Genomic DNA, 26523 nt, shown 5'->3' with positions numbered 1-26523 from the left:
TTGTTTTTGTTTTCCCCCAAAGTAGAGATTATTGATCTCACACACAAGCTTTTGAAGCAGAGAGAATCTGAAAAAGCGTAACGAAAAAGACAAGAACGTCAAAGATAAATGAAGAGCACAGGTTTTGTGTGTGTGTGAGTGTGTGTGAGTGTGTGTGACTGCATGAAGGCAAAAGTGTTTCCAGCATATGATGGTAACCAAAAACAGTACGTTTACTCTACCTTGTTTGCCAAGCCGCTTTAGCAGCTACAGTAGCAGCATAGACTGGGCTTACACGTACACACTCAAAACACACACACACACACACACACACACTCAGAACACACACATCACACAAATACTATGTATTCATCTGTCCTCTGGTCTTCACCACAAGAAGCTATTTGCAGAGCTGATTCCTAGGCCTCCATGTAGGTCTGTCTATTAGTTGGGTGGCCCTCTAAGCATGCTTGCACACACACGCAGGCACACACACACAAATACACACACAAACACACACACACAAAAAGACACACAAAATGTATAAGAAAAAAATCACAAGAAGGCAGGATGACAGGAGGACAAATCTATAAGTGGTGGATAAATACATAAGCAAGATGAGCACAGAAACACACTTATGCATTTTAAGTTGTTCATACACATGAAAACACACACACACACACACACACACACACACACACACGGGTAGGTAAGCAGAAAACACACATGAGCTGTAAGTTGGGTGGCCAGGAGCCTCAGTGACCAGATAAATACACTAACCATATTGGAGCATTCACTGAAGGACACTTAAGTGTCTGTTGACTCGCTGGGAGCAAATACATGACTGAAATAGTCGTTTCTGTGTGTGTGTGTGTGTGTGTGTGTGTGTGTGTGTGTGTGCGCCTGTGTGTGTGCCTGTGTGTGTGTGTGTGTGTGCCTGTGTGTGTGTGTGTGTGTGTGCCTGTGTGTGTGAACATGTGCCTGTGTGTGTGTCTGCATGTGTTTGTGTGTGCCTGTGTGTGTGTCTGTGTGTGTTTGTGTTTGGCGTCCTTTGCTTTTCTCACTTGATACAAAGCACTGAAGAAAAAGGAGAAATGTGTATTTTGTATGCGTGAGTCATAGTTTTGTGCTCATTGCAGGCAATAATCAACATTCCAAATACAATGTTTTATTCCACCATGATCTCATCGTAAGTCTTCTGTGAGGAAGGAATCTATGTACAAAAGGTGAAACAAATTGAAAAAGATCAACATACAAACAATTTAAGATCCAACATTGATCATTAGTACCAATTGATAAATTCTAACAACAGAAAAACAGAGGGATCTTGAGAATTATTCATCTGTAAATAAATACGTCAATTAAAATATTTTTAAAATATGACTACGTGTCTTTATTGTACAACTGAACTGGGCCATTTAATGTTGAATACACTCAACTGTTCAAAAATATGGTGGTAGCGTGAGTCTTGATAAAATAACTAGCACAAATAGGATGTAAATAGTCTCTCTTCTTATGTTTTGTTAACCCAGTCATTTAATACTTAATAACTCTTATTTTCACTTTCTTTCTTCCTTGTAATTGAGAGATTAATGTCTTATCTTTAAGAACAAACAACACTGTAAACGTCCCGCCTGGCACCCCTGCTTTGAAGAGGGCTACACCAGTTTAGCATATCAAAGTCCTTCTTTACAGTACTACTAACAGTTTTATAAAGCATGACAGGCTCAGAGGAAGCTGAGAGAAATCTGAGTTCAGATCTGCTCAGGTGATGTCATCACTGCCAGAGGCTAAAGCAGCACTAGACCACATTAGCCACTATGAGCATATCACACCTGAATTTATGACCGAACTGCTGGCATTTACTGAGGGTAATATATCTGTGTTTTACTGCCTGCATAACATTATCTCAGCCATAAGCTAGAATTGCCCCCCAAAACATAATGAGAACACTACAGGCACCTAAACCTGCTGAGCACTCAGGACGTCACCGTACATCCCATTTGTTTGCTTAGTAGCCTCAGGAAGAGTCATTTACTGCTGAGCTGCTCCATTCTGGACGACTACACTTAGTCATTGCTGACTTAACACTGATGTCATTATATAAGCTCACCCTTTGTCTCTATGTGTGTGTGTCACGCAGCACAGAGTCATTCATTACCTCAGTCAAGTGTGTCTTTTCCCCACAAGCCCTATAGGCACGCCTTCTGTCAGACGCTCTCGTTCTGTCTCCCAGTGATGCTGCAATTCAACATTCAACTCCAGCTGTCTGTCTCTCCCCTCTTCCGTCATCTCCTCGCTGTCATCCTCGCCACGTCATCTCTGCCCCTCTCGATTCACCTTTCTCATCTGCTACCACCTCTGTCAGTCACCATGTTTTCTTTTTAGTCCTTCCATCCCCCCACTGTTTACCTCTCTCTCTCTCTCTCTCTTTCTCTCTCTCTCTCTCTGCTGTCCTCCAGTAAACGCTGATGACAGCATTTCCTATTTTCACACAGTGGAGCCCTGAACTTCCCTGAGGAATCGCTATGATGATGATACACCGATGAGTAAGCAGGGACAGTGACAAGCCTCGAATGTAAATCTGTCTCAGTCTATAATATAAGCGTTGATTTGTCTTTGTATAGTCTGACTAAGCTTGGCTTACAGCAGATATTAGCTCCAATGGGGATGTCAATGAGACCAAATTCAAAGTAGCTATTTGGCCACGAGCACACAATGATATACTGTAACTGAAAAGCGAGGCTGTGTAAATGTAAATTTGCCAATTCAGGCTCTCAGATGTGGGCGGAAAACACAAATGTGTTCCCTCCCACAGCAAACTACTTCTAAGATGCCCTTGAGCGAGTCATCGAAGCCCAATCTGCTCCGGTGGAACAGCCCCGTGGCCAACAACACAACGCTGTATTCACAAGGCAGCTCCCAGTTGTTAATATGCATTACTGTGTAAATGTGAATTAAAGCGTTGCTGAAAGAAACATAAAGGCTCAGTTAACATTACTCGAATAAATAAAGGTTCATTTCCATCTGCCTGGGGTGGTGTTCTGAGGAATCATTGGAATTCTTGTTGAATTGTTGAAATTGGCTCTCCTCGTATGATTATTGAAAGTAACAAGTTATTTATGTATTGTGCGAGCTGGGTAAGTAAGTGTGTGATTTCAAATGAGAGGTTATTTTCAAACAAGTCATTACTCATGAGAAAGAGGAAACAAACCGCACACACTGGAAGTCAAGAGTTCCTGTTCTGGGACTCAATGTATACCTGTCACAGTGACCTTGACCTTTCACCTTTGACCACCAAAATAGTTTCAGGACATCCCTGAGTCCCAGTTGACCTTTGTGGGGAATTTGGGGAAATTTCCTTAAGGTTATTAAAGATGTATTTCTGTGGTTGGGCATAAGTTGTGTCAGTTGTGGCTCAAGTTCTTCCTTACATCCAGTGGAGCTTCGGGCCAAATTTGAAGACATGTCGTGAAGACGCCGTCAAGATGTCACACTCACAATAAATGGGATGTACAAGAAGCCTAATTCCTATGGTCTGCAGCTTTAGCCTGCACAGAGGCATGAAAGTGGAGGTGTGACAACAACAGTTCTGTACCCACAGGTTCCTTCAAAGGAAGATTTGCCACTCTAAAAGTAGAAAAACAGTCTTCAACAGGCCATTGTTGTACCTTATGATGAACCAAAAGGGTGAAAAGTGAACTGGAGGGAGCAGGTCGTCTTTCTAAGAGCACCCCACCCCGGCCACACATACTTCTTCTATTTTAGGTACATAAAAGTACCTCTATTTTAGAGAGAGGGTGTAGGTAAAGAATAGCATTACTGCTGGTGCTCAAGGGACAACATGTACACATCTGATTAAGCATGCACATGTATGTCTGTGTGTTCAGCATGTAAGTGCACCTGCATGTGCTGCTGTAACAACGCTTGGCTCATCAAGGTCCTGACTGAACTATCAGCATTCTCTTCCCATTTGTCTACCCCCCCCCCCGACACACACATAAACACACACACACACACACACACACACACACACACACACACACACCCTTACAGGTCCGCTTCTGCCCTTTCAGTGTTTATTAGCAATGCAATCCGTTATACGGGCTCGGCCAAGCATCGGCACTGCTGGCCCTGGTGAGCACACCTTACATCCAACGCAGCTGCATCTAAATGACCTGCTGTGGAAAAATATCCCATCAAGGCTGTTTCGAAGGTTACGGTCACGCCCGTCAGAGCAAAATACAAAAACAAAACATAACAGTGGAGAGAGAGAGAGACAGAGAGAGAGAGACAGACAGACAGACATAGAGAGAGAGAGCAAGAGAGAGAGACAGACAGACAGACAGACAGACAGACAGAGACAGAGAGAGAGACAGAGAGAGAGGGAGAAGGAGAAGGACAAGGACAACAGGGAGAGGTAGTAATCTAAAAGGTATGGTCAACAATTGCAATCCAATACACTTTTTGTCAAATTCAGTGAGCGTCCCCACATGGTTCACTAGGTGTGGGTTCTTTGTGTGTTTGCACCACAGCCCCTGGCACTAGAAATGGGATACAATAAATGTCTTGGACCAAGCCAAACAACACTCTTCCAGCCACTCAGCACCAGGTGTTCACGGCTTCTGTCTTCTGTTAGTCTTCCTTGTCAATTAGCTCCAGTTGGCAGAAAGGGCCACAAAATAGAAATGAAATGTAAATAAAACTGGTGATACTACTTTGCCAATTTGAACAATGTTTCATTCTTTCCCTCTAAGTACACCCCCGTTTCTTCACTTGATTGTAAGCTTATGGAAAAAAGGTATAATCCAGTCCATCAGTCCTGGTGAGGGCTTAACGAGTTCAACTTTAAAATGAGAATAAGATAATAATTTTTGTTTATTTAGTCAAATCTGATTTAAGTTATTTATTCTCTGAAGGATTCTGTGTGCCAGAGATCACGTACAGCCCTACAGACACCAAACTCTCCAGTTTCAGTGCTATCTATATTTATAGGTTTCCATAGGGGTGATTGCTTCATAGCTCAATTTATAGAAGATTTTATTCCGGAAAAAACATGGGGAAAATAGATTCTTATGGCTGTTGATAACATTCTCCAACTCAGTTGTTGTCAAGGAGTCCCTCCCTGGGGAGAAGGGTCATAACATTTCTGATGGGCAGGAATGTTCGTTGCTTGTCAACCATGAAAACTTCAGATGTTTTTGTAATTTGAGAACCACCAATAAAACCATTTGTATATAAGCATGTAAATTAAAATCAAACAAGAAGTAAAAAAAAAAAAAAAAAAAAAAAAAAGACGCCTCCTGTCGTCTCTCCTGTGTATCCATTTGTTGTCCTTGGTTACTTGACAGAGATCAACAGAGTAACTGAAAGAAACCCAGCAAGATAAAGAACAAACTAAAAAAAAAGACAACAAAAAAAATCTCTTCTCCTCACTCCAGACTTGAGCTGCAACACACATATCGACAGCACAGATGAAGTTGCATGCGCGCGCGCGCACACACACACAAACACAAAGATGCTTGCGTGCAGTTTGTGAGACTATGTTTGCCTACCGATTATCATGAATTCATTTAAGACTCTTACGTAACAGCACTTAGATATTCAATATTTAAATCATTTTTCTTTCCCAGGATTTAGAAACTGGTCTCCCACGTAGCTCAGCCAAATATCTAACGAACCGAGCGGAGAGAAGTCCCTAAACAACTCTCCGTGAGTTTTTGAGCCGTACTTGAAACCTGAACAGTGACCAGGGTGGCAATACTTTATCTTTTGAAAGCAGGAGCTGTAATGTGTATGTGTGTGTATGTATGTGTGTGTGTGTGTGTGTGTGTGTGTGTGTGTGCGCGTGTGTGGGTGGTTTGAATTATTTGCATGAAAATGTCTACTCAACGAGTTGAGATCCTCCTGCTGTGTGTGTGAAATATGTAACAATGACTCTGCAACAAAACCTGGAGATAAAATGAGAGGAAAAAAAATAATCAAGAACAGATTCATTAGTTCACGAGTGCCCAAATATTTGATTGATGGGGGTGTTATGGGATGGATTACACTGTGTAACACTAATGTTTGTCTGAAATGTTGAATTTCAACACCAACAAATCAAAATATGCCCAACTTTCTAAGTGACAGCAAAAAAAGCAACACAGTGTCAACGTCGTGTATTTGTCAGTGTTGAGCATCAAATTAACACCGGCACGAGAAGTTTACTGACGATTCAAATCACCTGACATCACAAGCAACAACCAAATGTCAGCATTTAATTGACTCTGGTGAACCACGCTAGAATTGTGCACTGATTTATTTTGGCTCGTTTTAGCCAACCAGATTGAATTCCTTGACAATTCAAAAAATTCAACAAACTGAAACGTGAAGTTCCGGTACAATACACGCTACAAATGTCCTGTTAAATGCTTCACGTTACAGTTGCATATTCTTACCCTGCGGTCTCATTGAGCGATTTGGGGTTGCTGTTTTGTTTTTTTTAACCCACATTCATGAACATCTCATCGTTCTATATAGGATGAGTCGAACTGTGTGATGAGGTAAATACAGCCAGAGGGTGTGCAGGCAGTTTTTCACCTCAAGATGAAATCCTCAATTGCCATAATTGCATTTCGCTCACTTCTTGTCACTCAACTTGCACACAGGAGAAAGCAAAAAAAAAAAACAACAACACACACACCGCGACAAATTCAATCATCATGTGCAACATTGTATGAGGATGTTGTAAGATACAGCTGAGTGGTTCGATTAAAAAGGTGTAAAGGTTGATGATATATTATTAAATTAGACATATAAAAGGATGATGGCTGAGGAACTACAACTTCCCCAACACAATAAATCACAAAGGAAAACAAGACTGCAATTTGGGATTTAAAATGGCATGAAGCAAACAGGATTCCGGTTGGTGAATGATGACTTACAAGGCCATTTTGTTGAAAAGAAAGTAAACATAAAAGGATGAATAATGACTGAACAAAAGTAATGTCACAGCGTTTTAATCCAACACAATGGGATGACAAACGCTCACTGGCGTAAGGCAAAGTGGCTGTAATGGCTTTTATTGTTCGGCGGCGTCTCAGGGAGAGGTGATGCAAAGACGGATGCTCATCGAATGCTTTCTGGGTCTCATACATCTGAATGAGCGGATGCACGTATGGGGTTCCATTTTAGATGTGTGTGAAATGACTGACAATTGCTGTCAGATTCCCATCCATTACTCCCGTGAAGACACACACACACAGATATTGATTACTAAAGTCTGCAGCCTGCCGAGTGGAGCCGATGTGAAGTGGGAGGAGTGTATGCACATAAGAACACACACATTAGGAAATGGAGGGGGCTGTGCAAGGACAAACTATGAGCATCCGTCTCCTGCTGACATGGTCTACATTTGAAGAGACGCACGCCCACACATCACCCAGATTAAACCAGAGGCTATTCCACCTGCTCGCTGGTGTCTCGCTGCATCTATCACTCCAGAGGAGCAGCGAGAAGAACAAATCAGACCAGCGGAAAGGAGGAGAGGACTTATTCTATTAAACTTCCCCAGACTCATCTCCAAGACTGTAATTCCATACGGTCAAACGACTTCTGTAAGAGCACCAACACTGACTCGTGTCGCCTAGTTTTGGAGAGACTTGTAATGCCGGTGATTTAAGACTTGAGGCGTAATCTGCTGTTGCGTTTGTTGTAAGCTGCAAATGGATAAAAGTGTCGGCTTAATGTCTAAAAGAGGAGAGGACAAGGAAAGGAATTACACACACACACACACACACACACACACACCATTTAGCCAGAAGAAGTGTCCATGTCCCCCAGTAACCCAGGGGTCACTGTTCCAACACCTCTTCTAGGACTCACCTCTCTATTTAGAGCAGGTTTCTGACACCCCTCCTCTCCCTATCTCTCCATCTATATTTGTGTTCCTTCTGTGTTTTGCTGCCCCTGCCATGGATAACTTTGGTTGCACAAGGTGTGAAATGAGACTATATTGATCTGTCTACCAGCGTCTGTGTGTGTATGTTTTAAAGAGAAAGCAGGATAAGACGAAGAGAGACAGAGACAGACAGAGAGAGAGAGAGCGAGAGATGCCCCAAATATCCTCCTCAGGTAAAGTTTTTCTCTCCTCAGAAACTCCAAATGTCTAACGGTCACCATGATGTCAGAGAGGTGATGTTGTTATTACTCGTGTCAACTGGAGCAGCTACAGTGACCGTGTTAGTTGAAAGTCCAGCAAAATACTATTTTGTCATGACTACCTCATCATTCACTGGTGCATGACGACACAGTTCTCCAGGCAAATTAAATGACATAGAATGACTGCTCTGATGGACGACGCCAGTGTGGCTGGTAGGGTTGTAATGGAAGATTCTAGTAAATTTCCAGAGATGGAGGAACTTAAGTTTGGGAATTTCTGCTTTTTTTTGTTGTTGTTTTGTTTTGGATGGGAATTTATGGGAATATATTTAAAATAAGGGTATATACTGTAAGTGGGAATTAATGTATTAACCTAAATAAACCGGACATTGTGAGGTAATTCATGATGCGCGTGTTAAACCTGCTACATGCTTATGGTGTCTATATAAAAACAAGGCAAATACCGCAGTATAAATAATTATAATAATTCTCATGGAAAGTGTCCAACTGTGATTATTCCCTGCTTTTTTTAACCCTGTAAGTTCAAAAAGACAACAAAAAGCAACTCTGCCCTGCTGACGTTAAGGGCAGGCTTTAGTGTATTTTAAAATTGACATCAGGACTTAAACACTGATCACAATCCACACGTCACAAACAAGTGTAATGCTTCTTATTATCCTCATGTACTAATATGCATTACACAACACATTGCAATTTGTTTTGAGCCATATACATTGGAAGGTGGAGGGGACAACGCTGGCGTGATACCGACGTTGATTACTCTTCTCTAAACTGGAGGAGGGGTCACTCAAACTGATTGACAACTAATTGAATGGCATCACTTCAGAAATGTCATACAGGGCAAAGCAGAAACAGACGAATGGCTCAGAGAGAAACAGACACAGACGAGAGGAGTTTGGGTTCGTCCAGGCGAGTTGCCCTCCAGTAAGACAGCGGATCCCAAACCAGCACAAGCCAGAAGTATGTAACCCGTCTTCACAGGCACTAGGCAGAACACATGAGGGATAATGAACTCTGGTTTACCCTCCAAAACAAAATGATGGAGCATGGCGTGTCTGTTAGCGGGATATCTCAAAATTCAACTGATGGATTTTGACAAAATAGAAAATTGAAATACATATAATTTTCTCATAAAACCTAAGGAGATGGCATCTGAGATGTAAAATGTCCGGATATGTTGAACATGAGAGGTGGGATGGCTCAGACGTAGAGCAGCCGTCCAGCAACTCGTTAGATCCTCACGTCCCCCAGTGACCAAGTCCGAGTATCCTTGAGCAGGATACTGAGCCCCTAATCGCTCCTGACAGCCCTGCGATGGACTGGTGACCCATCCAGGGCGAAACCTCCCTCTCACCCAATGGCAGCTGGGATAGGCTCCAGCCCCCCCCAAAGACCCCTAACAGATAAGTGGTATAGAAAGTGGATGAATGTTGAACATGTATATAGAATACTGCAGCAGGTCTAAGCCCCTCAGTTATGGCTAACGTTCAGCTTTGCCCCCCCCCCCCCCCCCCCCCATGTCAGTCATTGAGAGATGCTGATTTTTTTAACCCTTGACCTGCTCATTTGATTTGCATCGTCCTAATCCTCCTTTTAACCATCTCTCCTACACAGACACCCATGATCTCTACTCATTTTTCTACCAACCCATCAATCCACCCCCCGCCAGCTCCTTCATCCTACTTACCTCATATCCCTCACCTCCTCCTTCATCACCCTCTCCACTCCTCAGCTCCATCATCTTCACCCTTCATCTCCACCCGGTCCTCCCACCTTCCTTTGTAAGATAATGCATTTGCAGCCTGAGTGATCTGCTGATTCCCTGGACTGACACGCCCTTCAGAAAGGTAATTCTTTTTAAGGTGGTAAAGAAGGTTTGACAGAAATGCAGCACATTTCAAGGTGAAAGGGGGGGCTTTCTTAGCTTTACTCGTGGATGGAACGTTTGCTGTGGTTTAAAGAGAGTGATGAGCTGAAGGTGCTCCACATGGGGTGGAGAAAAAGAAAAGGTTGGGATGGTAGAAGAGAGACTTTGCTTAGCTTCCATTTCTTATTTGACTGGGGGTGAAGCTTATGTACAAGACACAACGATAACAGTAAGAAAAACAGAGGTTCTATTGATCCTGTCCCTAAATCACCCTTTAGAATTCAGATTTTGTCGTTCTTCAGCCGCTTATTCTAACAGCATCATGATTTGGCAGCTGAAGGACATTTTTTTTTAAAAGGAAAGAAAAAGACCACAACTCATTTATCAGAGGTTTACACCAGGGCCTCCTAATGGACCACACAACAGCAAATTAAGAATAAAGCTTGTCGCCGTAACAGTTTTTTCACTTTTGATTTCCCATTTCAGACATTGACCTCGCCTTCATCTTTGCCTGGTGGATGTGGAGACTGTGACAGCCCATCATCCCACTGCAATAGCTCTGTGGCTATGAGAGAGGTCTCCCTGGTTCTCGGACTGGGAGGTGGAGGTCTATAATTGATAGGGTTTAAATGGGATGTCCCGAGGCGATGCAGAAAGCTCATTTTAGTGGAAGCAAATGACCGGATATAATGCAGCTTATTTCCAGTGATAATTTGTCATCATATTGCGTTCATGTAGCAACTTGGGTGACTGACAAGACATTTCTTCTGCACTCGTTTTTAAATGTATTTTAATTCATTTATCATCTCCACCCTGTAGATTATGTGATTGTTTTTCTCTTAGCAAGGTTATAAAACAGTAGAATTTTACAAACTTAATGGAGGGGTGCAGCATGTGCTCGGAAAGAACCCATTGATCTTTGGGGTTAATCTGTTTGACAAAGAGAAAAACTAAACTTTTTCTCAACTGTGTTTGGTTTAGGTTGGAATATGTGTGGTTTCTTTATTAGTTTCTTCATTATTTCTGAAGACACCATGAACAAATGTGCGAATATAAGCACAACAGAGAGCTGCAGCATGTTGGAGCCATCAGTTTGGACTGGTATGAGAGTCTCCAGCAGTTTCTGCTCCTGTTAAGGGTGTAACAGAGTTCAGACTAAGAAGAGAAAGTCCAACATAACAACACAGGCAGGAGGTCAACAGAGGACGAGGGGGAGATGGGAAAATTGCACATATATTTTAATAATAGAATGGCAGTATTAAAGTGAGTACACCATTAATGAAAAGAGAAGAGATAAAATGCATCAAAATAGGATGGGAGACACTAAGAGAGACGGATGCGGGAGACGGGGAACAATATAGCATTTTCATCGACATCTCTAATACCACTGAGAGCCCCCTCTCATCCCCTCCATTCAGCTGCTGTCTATATTTCTTTCTCCCGGCCTCTTTTTACTCCCCTCTTGGGGAGGGGGGGCAGGGACTTTATCAAAACAAATGGCTCTTTGTGAGAATTCTTCACTTAGCTGTGATCACAGGCAATCCTTGTCAAGGGTCAGAGAGTGACCATCTTGGCTGACTCTTCTTTCTGCTCTCTGATGAGAAACTTCTATTTTCATCGCTTTGATTTTGTCTTTTAACTTCATTCAGCTTCGTTTTACCATATAAACAAATGACATGACATTTTCTTTATCCCCTCATCTTATTGCGGTTTAGTTTACCTCAATCTCCTTTGCCCTGCTTCACTAACCCTCCCTGTGATGGTTAAAACTCCTTGGCTGTTTCATAAAGGTGGTATAATGATGCCATCGCTCACTGGTATTGTTGTCACTTGACACCTCAACCATATGTTCAGGTCCACCTGGTGAATCGAGCAATTTCAGCGCGTGTGTGCTTCGTTTATGGGAGAGGAAGGGGCAGGGGAGCATAATGCAGAGAATAGAGGTGCTTAGACACTAGGCCTGACATTTATTCATCTGACAGAAAGTTGCACTTAGCGAGAGAAAATAGAACAGTTAAACACCTGTTTCAGCCTAATTGCTGGTTGCTAGCTAGTTGCTGAGTGTCATGCCTCCGCCCCGATGTGATGGAGGAGATTGGTGGTTTACATAGGACAAGCCAAAACCTCTGCCGGGAAAAATAAAACTTAAATGGTTTTTCAGGTTTTTAGGTAAAACCCAAGAAGAAAATAAGATACAATACAAAGCAGAAACACAACAGATACAGAAGGAAAAAAAAGAAGAAAATAACCGTATCCATACACATTCATTAAAGGTCAATAAGCTGACACATGCAGCACAGAACAGCTAGTGGCCCTACGCGTCAAACTACAGTGCAGCTGGTACCACTCCAGCACCGGTTGTGCAGTTGTTCTTGTGTTTTTAATGGCGTGCAGTCTCAGTGATTCAGTTCTGGTATGGTAGAGGCATACAAAATATGAAAAAGTTAAGAAGAAATCGTCAGGGAGGAGAAGAGCAAAGAAACCCAAGAGGGGAAACTTCCTGGATATTTTGACAGTGCTCTCACCATTTTGACCTGAACATCTAAATATCGTCCACTGACAGACAAGACGACCAACATTAAAGTGTGGAGTCAAGACTAACGTAACAACATATCAACTTCCTTGACATGTTACCATATAGTTGCCTTTTTGTTGAATATATCCTTTCAGTCTGAGGTGGTGGCAGTGCTGTTATCAAAAGTGTCTACTTATTTGTGTCTGCTCTCCGGCTTCTACACTCCACTCTCTACTGACAATACCAGGTAGGTGACCACCAGGTAGATTTGACTCTGTTTAAATTCCAGTTCCAAATGAAAAAGTAAACAGAAATATAAAGTTTGGAAAACAGGCACAAATAGCTGCCTCACGCTGCAAAGTCTTGTGTTTTGTTAAGAGAATAATCGAAGCCCTGCCGCCTCCTGCTTTGACGTCTCACGTTTGTTTCCATTCCCTTCCCCACATGCAAGCACGAACATTTTCGCCATAAGCGGCTTCAACAAAATTGTAGTTTGATATGAAGGTCACTGACCAGCCACTTCCTCTCGCTAGCAGTCACCGGGACCCCTCACTTGCCAGTTGTTCCTATGGGAGACGGCCACAATTAGTGCAGAAGGTGTTTCTCGTAACCAGCAGCAAGTCCATAAAGCAGCCTTTTACAAAGAACTATTTTCAAGTAATTAACGATGTAAGTGGACATGTCACTTAAGTTTCATGTATCTTCCAGGGGACTGAAGCACACACACACTGAGCAAGAGCCTCCCCGGTGGGTCATCACTCAAATCTCAATGGACGATACTCAGACATTGAAATTACGAGTTAAGAATAATCTGGTTGCTTGTCTGACGTTCATCATTACATGCTATCAAGACTCTCCATTTTAAACTACTATACTGAAAATTGTTGTTGAAATAATTTAATTAGCCTGATTAAATGATTGATACATCCAGGAGTTAAACCCCTAATCTCTCATTAAAGCTCTGCCAGTGGTCCCTAACTGCCAGATCTATGAAACTCTTTTGGATGTCTTTTTTTGTGAATTGGCAGCAGAGTTGGGAGCTTTGCTCAGGGAGCTAAATTGGTTTACGGCGTGATAGATAGAGAGTAAAGCAAGGTGATAAAGATGGGACAAAAGAAAGAGAAAGAGGAGGATGTTGAGGGAAATAGTTTGCACTGATTGCAACACAAAGTGAGAGAGCAACATAACGGAAATAGAAAATGACAGTACAAAAGGACAAATAAATGGTTTGATTAGCAGGAAAGAGGAGAGCAGTGCGATGCACAGAGAGAACCATCTCCTCTTCTCCTCCTTCACAGTAAGTGATAAGAGCTGGTCCTAAATCCCTGAGCCTGCAGGCCATCGGGTGGATTACACTCAGGACTGGAGGCAAGAGGCAGTGGAGCTGATTTCATGGCGGCTTTTGTTGGAGGTGGGAAGGCACCTTTCTCCCTTTGCCCCTGTACTGTCCCTGGTGTTTATGCCCTCCAGGTCTGAAGGCTTGTGTCGAGCTGCTTTATGTCGCTGGGTATCCAGTTTTACAACTCGGTTAAATCAGTTACACAATGCATAATGTGGACGCCAAGTCAAGTGCATGGTGCAAAATTAATCATAGGTGTGGAGATGAATTCAACCCACCATTTCCCTTGAAAGTCAGCTGTGTCCGCACGGTGGCACACTGTCATTTAAATGACAAGTTTGTCTAAATTTTATTTATATATAATACTTTAGGAAGGTTAAAGTTCAATTATTTTCCCCTGGAGAATTTCCTGTATGCAGTCAAGTTGAACAACAGTTTTTAGTTCTGAATCCGTCAAATCTCCCTGAGGTGTACAGCATGCATGTCTTGTCTGTGTGGGTGCTTCAGAAAAAATGTCCATTAAAGGAACCTGCCAGCTTTCCAGGAAATTTGTGGATGGCTTTCCTTCATTCCCCTGTGAGTGTATCAGACCGACAGAAACCTGCTGACAGCTAGCTAGCTTACCACAATGAATGGCAGGGGAAGGGAAGGGTCCGCGTATCCTTGTGTCGTCTCAGCTAGCAGGCAACATCCCCCATGATTTCTCCTCTCTTTCCTGTACTTTGACTTTGTGACCCTCTTTCACCTACGAGTTCCAGCTCAGGAAATTCACATCTTATCTGCAAGTTGTCAGGAACACTAAGACCCAGTGTTTTCTAATCCAATATGTTAAATATCTTCTATTAGATCAGCCATGTATAAAGTTATTTCGGCACCAAAAAAAAAAAAACCTCGGATTTTCTTTCCCTTTGAGTTTTGGGAATTGTTCGATGCCTCAATGGATGAGAATACTTGAAGCCTTATATTTCAAGTGATCACACACACAGTCTCATACACACACATGCCGACTGTTACACACCCTTTATGAATCAGAGGAGTCTTGCCTGAGACCCCGTAAGCTGAAAATCTCCCTTGGCAGGGCTGGATTTCACCTTTGGCTGACTTGTACATGTTTAACTTCCCACATGAGAGAAGAGGTTTGGAATAAGGTCTCCTACATTTACTGGGAGCACGAGGCAGAGCAAAAATCGACAGGAGGAAACGAAAAGGTGTTTGGTTTGGGGTTTTAGTTTTGTTTTTTTTTCAATATAATTGCACGGAGTATAAACTATGCCAATCATAGACATTTTACATGAATGATTGGAAACAGAAACCATTACCGAAAGTGGTTAATTTAGCATTGCTAGTGGGGCAAGGCAATAAAAATCAATGGTGTTGATAAGAGACTTCACTTGCTACTGCTTTTAACCCTGCCAAGGAGGCTTTCAAGTTGGTACGGTCTAAAAAAGATGATGAATCTGGGAAGATCTGGATTGTTTTTTTCAAGACATTAAAAGATATGGTATTTGATATTTTCAATAATTTCTTTGGAAAGTTTACATGGACTTTGAAATTTCATTGGAGTCCTGATCACCTGAGATTTCCGGACTCTCCTCTGGTGCCTTCAGAAATGAAGCTTGTCCTCACAAACCAAAACAACCAGACACAGATGGAAACATCAAAGATGACCTATGTTAACATTTAGGTGAAAGATGGAGGTGGTGACAGGGGTGAAAACCACAGGCTAAATTTACTAAACTGAGAAAGATTATGTGAGGTCACAAATTCAAAAGCAGGTCAGATGGGAGGGGCTATTTTTGTCTGTTGACCTACTGAGAGGATGCAAATTTCGGAACAGGGGCATTAATTAATGCAAACAGCTTAACTATAGCCCCACCTGATCAGGGTCTCTCTCTCTCTCTCTCTCTCTCTCTCTCTCTCTCTGTCTCTCTAACACACACACAATCAAAAAGATTACGTTTGCACCATGGCAACACAAGTTCCAGGTTGTTGATGCTCTAATAATGATAATACAATAATATGCTCTGTCAGTCGTAAAATCAAGTTCATTAATGGTTCAATTAATACTGCCTTTAAGTAAATCCAGACAGTAGTTTTCACACCTAGAAGAGGGTTTACACTGGCTTAAAGCTGTCACATACACTCAAAAAAATGACTCAGGCCCTCTATAAATCTGGCACATATAAATTGTGTTTGCTTTGTTGTATTTAATTCATGGAACTCAAATTTTATAATTAATGTAATTTGAAAACGCAAAGAAATTGAATTCAAGTTGAAAACCACAAGTCATCTCCCTTGTACTTGTCCTCCATTACACGCACGGAAACGGATGGAGACCATTGATGGAGACACAAGGCACAGTTCATTGACGGGGAACATTATCTGGTAAGTGTGTGTTGTTTCTGGTCGTTTAGAATGTACTTTGTTGTTAATTGTGTATTCTGAAAAAGTTGACAAAAACGTGCAAACTTATGATTAGTTAAGTCAGGGTTGGATGGGTTAGCTTTTCCTGAGGAAAAAGATTTGGCGAGTGGGGACGGTGCCGGTCCCCGTAACTTTCAATCATTTTAAGAGGGTGGCAGTGCGATGCATGGTCGCTGGTCTGCCGGTACGAAACGTTCGACGGCAGGAGGGGGCGAGGGGGTATGCGGCCGTGGCAAGGGTTACCTGTGCTGTGTCTCGGCACATGGCACGCTGCATTCACACCGACGCGACTATTAGTGGCCAGTCGCACGCTTCAATCTAGCCGCTGGTACATTGGAGCCGTGTTTAAATTCAGAGACCACAGACTGCTCAGTGCGCATTTGCAGGGCACGTATGTCATCAGGCGGCTCGCAGTGCTATCCCATTTCACAAAGTAGCAAACTGTTCTGCGGCTAGCTTTTGCTGGGCGATTCTTGCTAAAATGTGAATGTTGATTTTTCTCCACAAGATTTGAGATCTACGATTCTCACACGATTTTCATTTTTCCATGATTTTCCATGATTCAGAGAGGCGAAACTGGAGCACAAATCCAGGCAGAAGTGGAGCCACGTTCAAGATGATCGTGTTTATTTGATGCTCACTGTACTCTTTGGGAAGACGGCGTATGAATCACTGCTGATGAGAGTCCATCAAACTTTGGAAGGAGAAAAAGTTTCCAAGCAAGGGAAATATATTTCATTTTACATATTTTTTGCTCTCTGTGTTCTTGTTCTTGTTTCCAGGCTACATACAGTACACACTCAAAAAAAGTTCATATGATAAGACTGGGGGGGGGGGGGGAGCTAAAATAAAAGGTCTAATCTCATGTTAAGAGAGATCATTGACCATGACTTTGTCAGATCATGTTTTAAAAGCTCAATGTTGTAATCTTGTTTTTATAATGTTTTACTGGCACTTTTTTTTATTGGTCTGAAAGATGTGTTTCAAACAATAAAAATGAAGGCACCGAAGCTTTGTCTTAAGTGTTTTTGTAAATTTAGAGTCATTTTCTAATGTATTATAATAATTATAATATTTAAAAAATATTAATTATTGTATTGGATAAAAATGAGTTGCACCAAAACATTGAGGTTATGTTAGTTTGAGTTGGACAAATGTAAATCAATTTGACTTATTCAAAGTATGTATTTTGTCTTAGCTTAATTTCATAAAATTGAGTTGGACTAATTGTAAAACATTACTTTAATAAAAAAGTACTTATTTTTTAGTTGGGGCTATATATATATATATATATATATATATATATATATATATATATTTATTTATTTATTTATTATGTGGAAAAACTTCACACAATTGAATTGTGCTCAAATGACAGATTATTTTTTGAGTGTAGTATCCCTCTTGCAATATGTTCAACAACCAACTCAGTCTTGAAGCTGATCATTCAAGGTTCATAGAGACATTTAAGATCCGTTTAAAACTCAAGCGATCTTTGCTTAAGACATCAGTGCAGGATTCTCAGCTTTTTTTTCTTTCATGACTTAACATTAAAATAAATCAATCCAATCAATGCGCATCTATGATGCTGTCCATAAAATGATCAATATATGTGCAGTGAAGCCTTGATAGCATGATAATGTCTGCGGCTGCCGCACAATTGCAAGCGACAAAGGTGGACCTGGAGAAGCAATGAGAATAATAACACCCTGACGTGATGTGCAGCAATCATGCTTAGTGTATTTAGAACTAGATCATCTGTTTCTATGGCAATTCACGCCACGTTCCTCATTGGGCCCATTAAGTGAACCTACTAGTGTCCTGAATATTAATTTCCATGTAAACGAAGCCTCTGCTGCACTCATTACATGGCGTTTTCCAACTGATACTATTAAATTTCAATGTAGTTTCATCGAGAGTGAAACAATTAAACCCGGTGTTACAGCTGGAGATGTGCATGGCTAGAAACAGCTTTCCCCTGTTGATAAACACTCACTTGTGTTTGGTTATTTCAAATGATTTATTGCACATTCTCCATAAATAGGCAATTTAATGACTGCAAAATATCATAAACACTGTCAGCATTGTGTAAGACCCACACACCCACACGCAGAAAAGTTCACATACACACAAGCTACACCCAGACACAGACGCGTAAGCACACACTCACTCTCTCTCACTCACACACACACACACACACACACACACACACACACACACACACACACACACACACACACAAACACACACACACACACACCCACATCATCAGCCAAAGTCAATGATGCTGTGCTGCCGGCAGCAAGCACAGGAAGATGGTAGATGGAAAAAAAAAAATCAATAAATGAAACACAGTGCAGTGTGTACTGTGTTTATCATGTGCACATATTTCTGACAGGCCATTCAACATCATCCAAGAACATTGACTAAAACATTTGCATACATTCTATTGGGATGTAAAGAATCAGCACGTCAATACGGGCCATTAATGTAATACACCTCTATGGGGAGAAGACTGAGGTTACGCGAGGTCATTGTCTGGCCCCATAATGGAGGAGTCGTTCGAGGGTCGACCTGCATATTGCCTGAATAAAGTTATGACTGTGAGTGATGACACAGAGGCAGGAAATGATCTGCTTTGGCCTTAGCAAGCCGTGGGTGTCAGGGTCAGGCTGCTGCCTAGGTGCGGCATCACTACACCGAGGTCAGATCGATGCTGAGAGCAGTTCATGGATTCAAAGATTTACTGTTGAGCCTCGTAGAAGTGCCGAAGGTCTAATTTAAGCAAACATTTATGGTTACACAATGACCTTCATGGCCTCCTGCTCTCAGTGACTTTTTTTGTTGGGTCGCTTCATCTGTGGGTGGTGTAACCCTGACACCCCACCACCCCAACAACAGTCTGCTGGACCCAAGAACACAGCAGGTTGTATTTTCTATTTCAAGTAGCGCAAAATGTATCGTGTGGCAATACATCGTGATCAAATTGAATCGTGACCTGTGTATCATGATAAGTATTATAATATCTTTCCCCCCACAGCAAGCAAAACACCTGGTACTGCTTCAGTTCCTGACATGTGATTTGAGAATTCTACAAAGGTCTCCGAAATAGAATCATAACCGTGTTCAGATGTAGAAGAAATGGATCAGAAGCTTTGTAGATGTGGGTCACAAGCAGATCGCAGCCTGCTGTGGCTGGAAGCATGGAATGGAGCAGCAGGCAGCAGACCGAGTGACGGCGGCGGTTTGATCCCCACGTCGCTGCTTTGTAATAATAAGTCCTTTCACTTTTCATCCTATCACAACCTCATGGCAAAAACAACCACACAGACAGATGAGGTAGCATTTCTCCAGTCCTGGAGCTTAAATGAAGAAGCAGGGGGGTTTTTTTGTTGTTTTTTTTAATTGTCATTTAAACATTAAAAACTGGAGCTGAGCTCCACTCATATTTTTTCCTGTGGACTTATTAAGGTCTAAAGTACTCAGAGCTTGAGGGTTATTTTCCAGCATTTAGTCAGTTTTAATCGAACCCTGGTGCAGTTTGTTTGGGCGCTTGAGGAAGCAGTAATCTTACTCCAATGTGGACCAAACAAGCACTTGAGAAAGGTGGTCTTGGTCCAAGTGAACCCTGGAGGGCTTATTGCAGTGAGAGCACAATTAGAGGAAGGCAAGCAAAACATTGATTATTGGGCTGTCGGCACACAGCTTTTGTTTGGATTTAAATAAAGCGATAAGTAACATCATCCAGGAGAGGACTGATTATGTTGATATCTGATGTTTATTAGACATCTGGACTGGACAGTTTACATGCTCCAGTGCTACATTTTTGACCAGTTACAAAGACTTCTGTGAGGACATTTCTGACCCTGCTCCTTCATTCACGCCCCTCAGCAAATGTATTTTTTAAAAATTTGGTCTGTGTGAAATTATAACTCTCACTCTTCCCCACAGCTAGTGTTCATTACAGCTAAGCTAACTGGCAGTCAAATGTCCATAGGGGGATCTGGAGCTCTGTAGTGCACACAGAGATGAGAGAAGGGGATCCATCTGCTTGTCTGACACTAAAAGTGATGGACAATAAGCATATTTGTTAGTATTCATACAGACACGGCGAGCCCATGTGGATGCTCAGAGTTGTCCAACATTTACCAACCAGTCTTACATAAATTTTGCAAAGTGTTTCCCAAAGCATCTGCAATATATGGCTGTGCGTGTGCATGCGAGCATGTGTGTGTGTGTGTGTGAGAGAGAGAGAGAGAGAAAAAGAGAGAAAAAGAGAGAGAGAGAGAGAGAGAGTGTTGAGGTAAGAGGCTCCTGTGCTGCGGAGTGAGACGGAGGGCATTAGTCAGATTTGACCAACAAAGAAACTGTGAGCACACAGCCGAGGGATTAGACCAACACGGCAGACTTTCATTAGTCTGCCGAGAGGAAGAAGGAAAGAAAGAGCAACAGAGAGACACTGGATTACAAAGATAGTGGGGGACTTTCATTAGTCAAGGGAGAGGAAGAAATGTAGAGATAGAGAAAGGGAGGGCAGGCGGGTGTGGTGAGTGATGGAGAGGAATGGAGCGAGGGAGAAACTGAGGATACTCCACCACTGGATTAAGGTGCTTGAATAAAGTGGAGGAGAGAAAATGAGTCGGAAATAGTAAATAAATATGCAGGTGGATGTGAGGAAGAGGTGAATGGGGAGTAAAAAAAAAGGGCTGGAAGTGTGACAAGAATGAGGCAGAAAGAAGGAACTGAGAGAGAGGAAAGACAGATAAAGCAAAGGGAATCAGACTGGAAAGGCCAGGACCACAAAGAGCAAAGGAAATCGAAAAGAGAGAGAAAACAGACAGAAAGTTGAAGGGGTTGGTGTGTTTGGGGGGGGCAATGATGTAGAACAACAAGTAGTGAGGATTAACCCCTCGACTGCACCCCCAACACACACACACACACACACACACACACACACACACAGGGCCTGGGAAGAGAACTGCTGTGCCAAACTAATTAGCTGTAGCTCAACTCCAGCACACACAGATGAAGTGCAGCGTTTACAATGGCGGCCTGGGCCAGGCCTCAGAGGTGTGTATGTTCTCTCGCCGTACGCGTCTGTGTGTCTCTGAGCAAGTCCATATCATTATGTTTTTATGACCTGTGACTGTGTGGGCTTGTGTATCAGTGAACTTCAGCGGGACCGTGACGAATCCAACGTCTCCAGTCAGCAAGACAAACAATCCACTTTGTACAGTTGCTGTCTTTGTTCTTTTTCCAGATTTGTACACGCTTCTGTCTCTTTATCTCACACATTCATGACATGCTTTATATCAGTTTTGAGCTCAGTATCTAACAACCTACAGCTCTCATGTAAAAGACATATAATTAGCGCTGTGAATCAATAATCACATATCCATGTGTGGTCTGGAGTGAAGAAAATGCATCAAAACTGGTTGCAGGAAACCGTTAAGCATTTTTTTGCAGACTAGAAATTTTCCCCCAACCTTCCATCGGCTTCAGGGTGAGTAGATAATGACTGAGTTTTCATTTTTGGGTGAGCTATCCTTTAACTGATTTCTCTCAATCCCTTGATTGGCAGAGTCGCACTGCAATCACTCCGCCGAAATGCTAGTTGTTTGCTGCTGTGTTCAGTGTCTTCATGTTCTTTCAAAGCAGAAGCAAATCGTTTTGGGGGTTTGAGTTATTAGAAACTGAACACTTACATGTACTGAAAGGAATAAAACCCCAAAAAGACTTCAGATGAGAGGAAGATATGGTGTGGAACGTGAAGTTTTCAAGATTCATTCTCGACTTTAATGTTATCATCAGTAGTAGTTGTTCTTCTTGAGTGGCAAAAAGAGAAGGAAAAAAAAAAAATACTTACAACAGGCCACAAGATATAACTTAACATAGAATAACACATTTAAGGGAACAAGTTATGTCTTGTGGTCTCAATATATATATTTATATATTTCTTCTCTCCACGGCCACTCCAGGGCTCCATACAGGATTTGTAAATCCGGTTGCAAACAAATTATTCCATTTATAAACTATATAAATATTTAAGGGAAAAAAAGGGAAATCATTTGAAAACCTTCACCAAGGGACTCATTTCTTTGACAGCTCCTTAACAGGCTTAAACAGACTGTATCAAAGCCAATATGACTACTGCTGGTGGACAAAAATTGCTCGGGTAGAAAATATAGTGTAAAATCCCACAACGGCAGTAGAGATACTCTGTTGCTACGTGTCCCGTGGTAGTAGTGCTACTGTCAGCAGTAGTACTTCTCTTCTGTGACGGGCCACAGCTGCATTTGATCTCTGCCACCTAACAAGATCCCTGATCTCAGCCTGTCAATAGGACGCCGGCAGTGGCAGTTCTACCATAGCCTCCGTCTTTCCTGTGGATTCATGGAGGATGTGTCAGTTGTAATTAATGCACTCAAAGACTCACTTACAGTCGAGGAACAAGAGATATTTGGTTTTGAACAAGTTTGCATCTCCGCTGAGTGGAACAACAACAAAAAAAATAAACAAAAGATTAACTTTGGGGTTAATTTTGCTCCCAGCATACTCTATGTGTTTGAAGCGTTTCTAATCAGTGGAACATGGTGTGACTCACATTGTGGAGTCACAGAGTTCATCTGACTGGCTTTGTGTTGTACAGTTTTAATTGAACTCCGTAGGGAGTGACAGTCATCCGCTGACGAGTCACCGTATTTCAAACTTTAAAGGAAGGAGATGTCACTCTTTACGACCTCCTCCGGTTTGATTTTTACTGACAGCGTCAGTGTGTTTCAAAAGCTTCAGACACATTGAGGAAGCATGATGTCTCTGCAGATGAATGATGAGCTGCTTTATGGTTTTCCAACTGTATCTTTGAGGATAGAAATGTACAGAGGAGAAAGCAGTCGAATGATTTTAAGTATAAATAAAATGGATAATTGATGGAGGAGAGTGCTGAAGGTACGACGTGGACATTTTGGACTTTTGCAGAAAATAATCTCCCTTCCATCTTTTGTTCAGCAAGATCATCTGCAAAACTCGACGGCACTTCTGATGTTTTTAATGCATGAATGCAATCAAAAAGTGAACAAACGTCACAGATGTACATCAACATCGCTAGCTGTGCCCCTTTTGTGTTACGAGTGTGATGATGTTTTAATAATAAATAACAGTGACAACTTGTTGAGTATTGTTTAGCCACTTGCAACCACTGATTTTAAGGTACATAAAAACCCAAGAGAAGCATACTTACTGATGTGATTCACACCGAACAACAAAACATGACCTTCTTTTGATCTGCTTACTTAAACCCATCAACTTCAAGACCAAAGAAGAGGACATTCAACAATCCTAATTTAATTCCAGGTTTTAGGGCTCACCCCTGTGCCACTTTATTATCTGCGTGTGTCATCACGACTGCTCAGATTTGAAATTCTGATCCTCGGAGGCAACAAGTTGAATGTCCTTGACGATACATCATCTGCTCTGGAGTAAAAGTCACTGTTGCATGTCTCGCCAGGATGATGCTGCGCTGAGCAAACAGCCCTGCAGTACCAGGGCCAGAACAGATGTTGGGGATTTTTGTGGTGTGCCGTCAAAGGAAATCTTCCTCATGTGTCACTTCTTATTTCTCTTTTAATTACATTCTCACATAACTGACACAATCTTTAAATAAGGAACAAGGCAAAGCCAATGATATCTTACGTATTTCATTAACTTCAGCAGGAAGAAAAATCTGACCCCATCAAACTCAAAGCCAACTGTAAAGACAGCAGAAAACACTGAAACAATGAAAACAAATTGCTAGCTGATTGTTTCCTGTTACCGTAATGCAACAAACATCTAATTTGAATCTAAATTTGGAGTTTCTGCAGCCCATTTTTTAATCTTCTGAGCATGTTCTGCCAGGATAATGTAGCACCACACTACTGTTCAGCCGACACTTTAAATGCACTGCCAGATGTTTTCTTTGTCATAATGTGTTTTTAATCACCATTCCTGAAGTCAGATGCCAGCAGGCAGCTTCCAATCTGATTTGCATCACTTGTTTCCTCTTATCTCTCCTCTACAGCTGAGAGAGCTGAGGGAATCAATCACTCTTAACTAGCCACACTGTCAACCATCTCTGACGCCAACTTCTGGGACCCACAGCCACTTACATGCCACGTCTCAGTGCCAGGATGTGATGCCCGTATTCTGTACATGGTAGATGATTCTTTTTCTCTATTTTTTCTAATAGAGGGGTGAACAAGGGGCATTTGTTCACAGAGAAGCACGCATAACTTTTACTATGAAAAAAGCGGTATATTGTGTTAGACAAAAACTAGACTTTAGAGATGCTTAACAGTTAGTTCAAATGAAATTAGTCTTTAAATTGATCTTTCACAAGTTGAGCTAACACTCCCAGATAATGCAGCTGAGGGTCTGTTTACCCTGCATGTATACGCTTCAGCCATTTGTCCTATGCTGTCTGCACGTATTTCATTGGTTCCTCTGTGGTGATTCAGCCAGAGTGAATCATCATGATATCAACACACTTCAGGACAGACAGCGAGGCACATGCAACCCTTTATATTACATTCATTGTCGTTTCAGTTCCACAGTGATGCTAATTTGTTTGTTACCAACCATCGAGAGGCCCTTCACCCTGGACAGGTCACCAGTTCATCTCAGGACCAACACATAGAGACAGACAACCATTCACACTCACAGTCACACCTACGGTCAATTTAGAGTATCAATCAGCCTCGTCCTCTCTTGATGTCTTTGGACTGTGGGAGGAAGCAGGAGTACCAGAGAGAACCCACACAGGAACAGGGAGAACATGGAGACTCCACACAGAAAGATCCTGTGCTGGAGCCGGGACTGGAACCTGGAACCTTCTTGCTGTGAGGTGACAGTGCTGACCACTGCACCAGCGTGCCGCCTAATTTGTTTGTTACTGTGATTGCAACCAGCTGTAAAGAGAAATAGCGCCACCTACTGTTTTAGAAGGGGGGCATTTGCATCACTTCTGTCAGGTCGATTCAAGTCAACACTAGTCCAATGAAATGGCCTGAGTCTGGTGTAACTACCATTTGCAGGTGTGCATTTCAACCTGCTACACAACTGTTTACCAGGACTTTTTGCAGATCCTCATGCAATGAATTGAGTCAGTTTTGTTTCCAACTGGCAGGCAACTGCAAAAACAGCTGCAATGACACATCTGCTCCAGTAAAAGAGCTTTAATCATTTCATTGATGTGTTCACACTGTTATTTTCAATGTCTCACAACATCCCTTTAAGATTCACTTAACCGCTTTGACATGTTCACAGGAGGAGTACAGAAGTTAAACTCATCAGAGAGGAGGACTTGGTCAGTAATACAACTACTCCAATTTCAAAGTTATGAATGAATAGTTTCAGAATACAACAACTTGAACCTGTAAGTGGGAAAAAAAGAAATGCTTTTAATTGATGGACTTTGACCTGAACGTTTGCAGTCTAAACCATTTTGATCCTGATCTGTTTATTTTTCTAAATCTAAAACTCATAGAGACAGAGCCTCCAACATCAGCAGTGCATGGCGCTACTACAGTAAAAACACCTGAAAAGAAGTTTGAATTAAAATCAGACGAGCGTCTATGTGTTCCCCTCAAGCACATCTGGAAACAAACAGCTTCCTAAAACAATGTGTCAAGTATTCATGTTGAATGTACATGATTTGCAATAAGTGTGTGTTTTTATCTTAGAATCAATACATGATTGTGGGATCCATGCCCCCCCCCCCCCCACTGCTGCCTAACTGTCATGAGCAGAAGCATACATTCATTTTCTGTCTTATAGACATTCTTCTCCAGCAGTCAAGCTGTGTGAGTATTTCAGTTCATTTGCACGATATGTTTTCATCTGACAAGACAATCAATCCCTTTTATCTTTGCTTCCCTTTCATACTTCAGATGTGTCCATAGCACTTTAAAGATGTGCTGCGGTGCTTCAATCGCATCATTCACCAGGCTGCCGAAGCAGCACTGGGTCCTTGAAAATAAACAATCGCACAGACGGCAGAGAAAGAAAGTTCAAAATGCCTACTTGATCCTTTCACTAAATAGCTTTGTCATTTAGAGAGTTGTCTCATTCTTCAAGGAAGACATTATGGAGTGAATCCAGACAATGGCTGTTCAGCTTCAGACACAAAGCTAAGACAGGGGAAGTGAAATCGGAAAAGTTTGCGAAAAGTTTGTATATATATATATACTGTATATATAT

At 41.9% G+C, this 26523-nt stretch overlaps 1 protein-coding gene across 6 annotated transcripts in view; it reads right to left on the bottom strand.

Moving 5' to 3' along the window:
* Positions 1-26523, bottom strand: part of cntfr (ciliary neurotrophic factor receptor) — a 244636-nt gene that overhangs the window by 151279 nt on the left and 66834 nt on the right. For 3 of the 6 annotated variants that reach the window (XM_086187878.1, XM_086187877.1, XM_086187879.1), the window contains one exon: positions 13038-13090. The exons of the other annotated variants lie outside the window; for them this stretch is intronic. The gene's annotated coding sequence lies outside the window, so the exon portion shown is untranslated. The remainder of the gene's footprint in view (positions 1-13037; positions 13091-26523) is intronic. 6 annotated transcript variants of the gene reach the window in all.

The sequence above is a fragment of the Aulostomus chinensis genome, chromosome 19 (genome assembly GCF_037954235.1).
Source record: "Aulostomus chinensis isolate RoL2024-O1b breed Wild chromosome 19, RoL_Achi_v1.0, whole genome shotgun sequence".
In the NCBI taxonomy this organism is placed as follows: Eukaryota; Metazoa; Chordata; class Actinopteri; order Syngnathiformes; family Aulostomidae; genus Aulostomus; species Aulostomus chinensis.
This window is presented reverse-complemented; position numbering and strand designations above follow the sequence as displayed.